At 37.4% G+C, this 6,719-nt stretch overlaps 1 pseudogene; it reads right to left on the reverse strand.

Moving 5' to 3' along the window:
* Window positions 1–2,269: 2,269 nt before the first annotated feature.
* The window catches only part of LOC105299457, a 43,794-nt pseudogene continuing 39,344 nt past the window's right edge, over window positions 2,270–6,719 (reverse strand).

Consider the following 6,719-nt stretch of genomic DNA (forward strand, 5'->3'; position numbering starts at 1 on the left):
TGCCCTTCTGGGAGAAAATGCACCCCAGAGAAATGAAAACGTATGTCTACAAAAAGACTTGTTCAAGAATCTTTGTAGAACTTTATTGAGAATGGCCAAAACCTGAAAATAACCTAAATATCCATCAACATGAAAATGGATTAAAGTAATTTCGTTTTGTATTCAAATAATGCAATGTTACTCAGGAACACAAAAGAATAAACTGCGGGGTATTTAAGGAACAAAAAGAACAAGCTAATCAAAAACAGATTCACAAATATAGTGGACAATTTGATGACAGACAGAGGGGAGGGGTTTGGGAGGCAGGGAGAATGGGGTGAAGGGTTAAAGAAGTACAAGTTAGTAGTTGATAATTTGGCACGGGGAGCATGGAAGAGGGAATGCAGTTAGCATCAATACGATGGCTAAGTGGAGGGTCAGGGGAGGCGGGGAGCAATCGGGGGGGTTGTTTTATGAACATTATAGATGTCTAACCAATGTACTGTATACTTGAAACTAATTTAAATAAATACATTTATTTAAAAAAAAGAATAAACTGTGAGACATAACAGTGTGGATGAATCTCATAGTCATGCTGAGCAAAAATAGATAGACGCAACTGAGGACAAAGTGTGTGATTTCATTTATATGAAGTTCAAGAATGGGCAAGGCTAGGAAGTGATAGAGATCAGAACAGTGGTTGCCTTTAGGACTGACTGTGAGAAGACATAAGAGAACTTTCTAAGATGATGCAAATGTTCTATTTGGTTCTATTTTGTCAAAACTCGTCAATTTTTATACTTAAGAGTTGTGATTACTCTTGTCCATAATTTTACCTCAATAAAAGTGAAAAATATAGGATTTTGAATCGAGTTAAATGTTTAAATAGTACATTCATTGTCTTACACTGAAAACCTGAGAGAAGCCTATGGCTTTCTTTTCCTTGCTGTGAGCAGATGGGTATGCATATACACGCACACCTAGGTACATGCTTGTGCATATGGGGTGAGGTGCTAACACCTTGAAGATGAAAAAAATCTTGCAAAACTAGAAGAACACTTGGATTTGGTTTGGGGATAAAGGTAGAGGTGTTGATCTGAGACCAGATACGATGCTCTTCCTTGAACCAAGTGAAACAAATGTGAAACTTTGGTGTTCACATTTATCTTCACAGAGTCAGAAGGCAAGTTCTTTATTCTGGGTAAAAGCTAAAGTAATTTATTTATGTCTAGAAAGTAATGTACAGCAAAAACCAGAGGTGGAAGGAAGAGTGGAAAGAGTTGAGTTCCCCAGGCTTCAAGTAGGTAGAGTGCCAAATTGACCAGAGGGTGGTGGGCATCCTCCTGTTGGTGAGATCATGCTGTAAAGGTAGGAGGATAGAAGGGGAGGTGGCAGCTTCTAGCACTAGAACTAAACCCAGGATTTATCATCAAAGTAACTCCTTGAGTTTCTCAATGAAGCTTCATCAGAATCCAGACAGGGGCAGTTACTACTCACTGATAAATCAGAGGACTCCCTGAGACTGGGTATTGGCCCATGCATTGGACTTGTTCATTTCTGGACAAATCTCTCCTGTTAAGAGAAAAGAAAACATCAAATGTGAAAAGCCGTCAGTAGGGATGAGAGGTAATATGTTGCCAATTTCAGTGAAATGGTTGAAAGAACCACCTTGGCTAACTGCAGTGGTTCTTGATTGTTGGAATCATCTGAGATGCTTCAAAAAATATCAGTGCCTGAGCCCCATACCTAGAGATTCTGATTGAATAGGTTTACAAGGACCGAAGGCAATTCTAATATGCAGCCAGGATTGGTTAATAGCAGTGGCTCTCAAACTTTGATCCTCAGACCAGTGGCATTATCATAACCAGAGAACTGTTAAAATGCAAATTTTCAGTTGTCATTCTAGATCTATGAACCAGAAACTCAGAGATTGGGCCCAGCCATCTTCGTTTCAATAAGCCTTCTAGGTGATTCTACTGCATGATGTAGTTTGCCTGGTGATCGAGAAAATTTCTGTTGGACTGTTTCAGGATCAAGTCTTCTTGGATTTGGTTTTAGAGTCTTTGGTTTTGAAAGCATTGTACATTTTATATAGTGGTATACATTTTGACCTTCAGTAGTGATGGGCCTTATCATGAATTGCATATGGATATTTCTATTTTCAAGAATTCTCCTCCCATTTCTTGAATTCTCAGACTGTAAATTTTCACCTCTGCTGTTGATTGCTTTTTTTTTTTTGATAGAAAGTAGGATTTATTGGTTGTGTAGGGAGGGGACAGCACCAAGGCTTTCACAAGTGCAGGGCTTATCATTTGTCCCGCGAGCCTTGATTAGGGACAAATTTGACTACACAGCTATCTGCCATGAGCCACTTTTCAGCTACCGTGTCTTCAAACTCATCTTCATTAAACTTAGTAAAGCCCTGCTTCTTGGAGATGTGGATCCTCTGGTGGCCAGGGAACTTGAACTTGGCCCTGCATAGAGCCTCAATCACATGCTCTTTATTCTGTAGCATGGTGTAGGTGGACATGATTACTTGGCCAATGTGGACCCTGATTACTGTGCCCTGGGGCTTTCCAAAGGCATCCCGCATACTTGTCCGGAGGCTGTCAGCACCAGCAAAGGACAAAACCTTGTTGATGTGGATAAAGTGGAAGCCATCTTCACCACAGCTTTTCACCTACTTGTTGGAACAAATAGGGACAACCTCCAGGGCTTCAGGAAGAGAAATGTTCATGTTCATCTGATACCACGTGGCCAAAGAGTGTGAACTCATCCACTTTTGCCTTCTTCCACCCCAGGTCAAAGATGCGTATGTTGGCATCAGGGACACCTCAGCAGAAGCGAGACTTTGGGTACGGCTTTTTCTTAAAATACGGGTAACATCAGATGGGGTGATGGCCATGGCAACACCAGGATCTTCAGTGGCATGCCAACACCAAAGGGAAAGAGCTGCTGCTGATTGCTTTTGCTCTTTCTTTCTCCGCTTATTCTCTTCCTGAGTCAGGTTTTTTTTTTTTTTTTTAAAAAAACAGAGCCCTATCTTTATGTGCTTTCAGAATCCCTACATTGTGCTGCAAGGTTTTGCATTCATTTTCCAGTAGAGCTTTGCTGAATGCAGAGAACAAATCTCATGTTCTTTATTTGTTCTTGTAGCTCATGCCTGGTTGACACCTCATCACTCAGTTTGGATGGGAAATGGCCTCAATCTTTTCCAGCTATTGTTAACAAAGATTATATCCAGGAGCTATATATCATCTGTCATTCCTGATTTATTTTATCTTCTCATTCTGGTGATTTGCCAGTTATTTCAGCTGCCCAATGCAATTATTCAAAACTTCATTTTTTTTCTTTTTTTTGTAAACAGTTTCCTTGAGATCTTTCTGAATTTTATATTAAACTGTGACTTTATTAGTTCTCAAGTTAAATGTTCCCCTCATTTTACTTTTCTGCTTCCTGAAACTGCTCTATGTTCATCTCAGCTCTTGATTATTTTTTTCTCTTGAACCTGCTAGAAATCAGATTTCATTTGTTTGATGAGTTTAGCTTCATTAAGGTTTTTTTAAATTGAAAATTTTATAGAACTCCTTGAAAATATTTGTAATATTTCCATAGACTTCTTGCCTGCTAGTACCTTATTCTCTGTTTGGTTAATTTTGTTTCCCTTATTCATTTGATTTTGTGTTTTATGCTTCCTAAGTTTCCCCAAACAAGTACATGTTCTACCAGCATTTCATTTATCATTTGGTTCAATTTTTAAAGGTTCGGATTGGAACATTTATGTACTCTCTTCTTTAGAGAGATATTTATTTTGTATCTTGATTTCCACCCCCCCCCCCACAAAATATCTTTGCCACTTTAATTTTCTGTTCATATTTAACAACTTTTATTTAAAGGTATTTTCAAAATTCTATAAATTTGTTGTACTATCATTTGTTATTGTTATCTCTTCACAGAAAGGAACATTCTTCTAAAGAAAATGGCCAATGAATAATTTCTCAATACTATTAATTATTGACTCATGAGACCCTTCATGAAAATCAGGTCTGGACCACAGTCTCCAGGGAACATAGCTTGTAGCATCTCAGAAGTTGTTTCAGTCCTACCTTGACTGAAAAAACTACATTTTCTACACCTGAAACATACTGGCTCTTCTGAATTTGATTTTGTATTTGTCGTCTCTTAGTTCACATAGCCTCTTCCAATAGGTCAAGTGACCTTTCAAGTACTTCTTAGCCTGATATCTGCATTTTCTAGAGGTCTGGTATTTTTTCTCTTTTTCTAGAGGTCTTGTATTTTTTCTCTTGGGTAATTATCCTTAAGCATTTAATTCACTGTAGTCTTCAATTTCAGGGGTCTCCTGAGTTCTGTTTCTTATTCTTCAATGACTGTAAAATAACTTTCTTCTAGATTAGGGGTTGGCAAACTACAGCCTGTGGGCCCATCACCTATTTTTGTAAGTAAAGTTTTATTGAACTTCATCTATGCCCCTTTATTTATGTATTGCTATGGCTGCTTTCATGCTACAAGGATAGAGTTGAGCAGTTGTAACAGAGACCGTATGTCCTGCAAAACTGAAAATATTTACTATTTGGTCCTGTACAGTTTGCAGACTCCTGCTGCAGAGCTTTACCAATAGTAAGTGCAACTTTTTGCTCTAGTGAAGAGGGTTAGTGCTAGGCCATTCTCTGATTTCCTGTATGCACTCTTGGGCTTTGTCTCATGGACCTCATCTTCAGGTCCTAACAGGTTTTTCCTTTCCTTCCTAGTTTGAATCTGTGGGCTTTTTCAATAGATGTCCATTGAAGGATGATTCATTCTGCCCTCCTTCCCAGCTAAATCCTCTTTTTCTCTCCCCAAAGTATCAAAGTATCATTTCCTCTTTGAATTCAAGTGTAGTCTTTACTGGTTGACAATGCTGGCATGAAATTTCACACTGTCTCTTCTTCCCTTCCTTCTCCTTATCTCTCGTACTTCATATTTACTTAGGTCAAATCATTTAGCAATTACTCATCACCAAATAACCCGGAAAGCTCCCATTAGCTTGTAACACTTATGCAGCTTTCTCATTAAAAAAATTTTAAACTATAATTAAGGTTTGTGAAACCCTGCAGTACTTTACCCTTGCACATTAATATTCTAAATTTCTCAATGGAACAGAGTTTCAGCCCAGAAATGCTCAATCCCACTCTGCTCAATATAGCAACTGCCCTACCAATTATAATTGCAACTCTGAGCAGCAGCTAAATTAGAGGGCTTGGAATCAAGGATGGGATGAAGGATGCAGATGGAGAAGACTTGGGATGAGGTTGGGGGATCCTAATAGAATAGTTGCTGGAGCAGGGATCCAGGGTCAGAAGTTGGATCCTCTCTAGTCCTAGCAAAGGGATATTTACAAAGTCTACAGAACTGTCTAGCTTATCCCCTTCATTTGCATGAGAGTGGAAGCCATCTGGGCTTGAAAGGAAAATGAGATCAATCCTAAGGGATTCCAGCCACAGATGTTTCCCTTTGAGCTCCTTTGCCTTTAAACCCATCCCACCTACCCTCCACTCAGGCCTTGCTTTTAGACTAGAGTCAGGGGTCACTCCCTCTTTCATCTGTTGTGAGATCATTGGAAAGCTAGATGAAACTTTATAAAACTATAGGTTTATAAATGGACAATAAGGCTCAAAGAATTTATTCTCCTGAATAAATTTTGAAGTGTTCACAGCTAGTATGTAATGATTATTATATATTTCTGGAAGTACTCTTTATCAAATTAGGGCAAATTGTTCTACTTGTGGCTGACTAATAGTTGTGTGTGTGTATGTGTGTGTGTGTGTGTGAGAGAGAGAGAGAGAGGGAGAGAGAGAGAGAAGGAATGGGTATTATATTTTATCAAAATTTGTATCTATTGAGGTGATTTTTCCCTTTTAATCTAAAAATTAAGATATTTACTATGAATGATAATTTTGAAGCACCCTTGTATTAATGGATGCAAATAAGTGGATAAATATATATTGACAAAAGCCAACAAAAACAATGGAATTTTAATATCTGGAATGTAGAATTAATGGTCAGATTATAGAATAAAAGTGTCATTTTATATCAAAACTATAACAGTCATGAATTGTATATGTGGCCTGTCAGTCTTAAGACAAATAAATAAGCAATATAAGGAAAAATTCAGAAGACCACATGTGCAACAAGACATTCAACTAAATTTTCATAGTCTAGGATGCATTGAGATGTCAAAATTAAATAATGAAATATAATAATTGAATAATAAGTAGTGTTGATTAAGTAGATAAATAATTATTTCCAATGTCTATGAAATTTAATGGAGAGGTATATTCAACTAGAAGTGGATTTCTACACACACACACACACACACACACACACACACACTTTATGCTTATTATGTATCTATTCATTTTACTGAGTTTTCTCAATAAGCATTAGTATTTTTAGCTGAGTTTTTTATTTGTTTGCAGGGGTGAAATCATATAATTTAAAAATAGTTATATGAATTTTGAAATTTTCTGATTTTGAATATTTGTACCTTTTATTTTGTAACTGCTGATTGCTTTGTGTAACACCTTGTGATCATTAAGTAACAAAAGGTGCAAAATCTCAGAGAAGATGTGAGTGTGCTATTTAAAGGGAAGAGTTAGATATAGTGTCCTGAAAAAGAATGGAAGAAGGAGAGACAATGATGGGAGACAATAGTAAAATGTACAGCATTTAGGATAAAGTAA

This window comes from Pteropus vampyrus, unplaced genomic scaffold, assembly GCF_000151845.1.
Source record: "Pteropus vampyrus isolate Shadow unplaced genomic scaffold, Pvam_2.0 Scaffold7, whole genome shotgun sequence".
NCBI classification, from domain to species: Eukaryota; Metazoa; Chordata; class Mammalia; order Chiroptera; family Pteropodidae; genus Pteropus; species Pteropus vampyrus.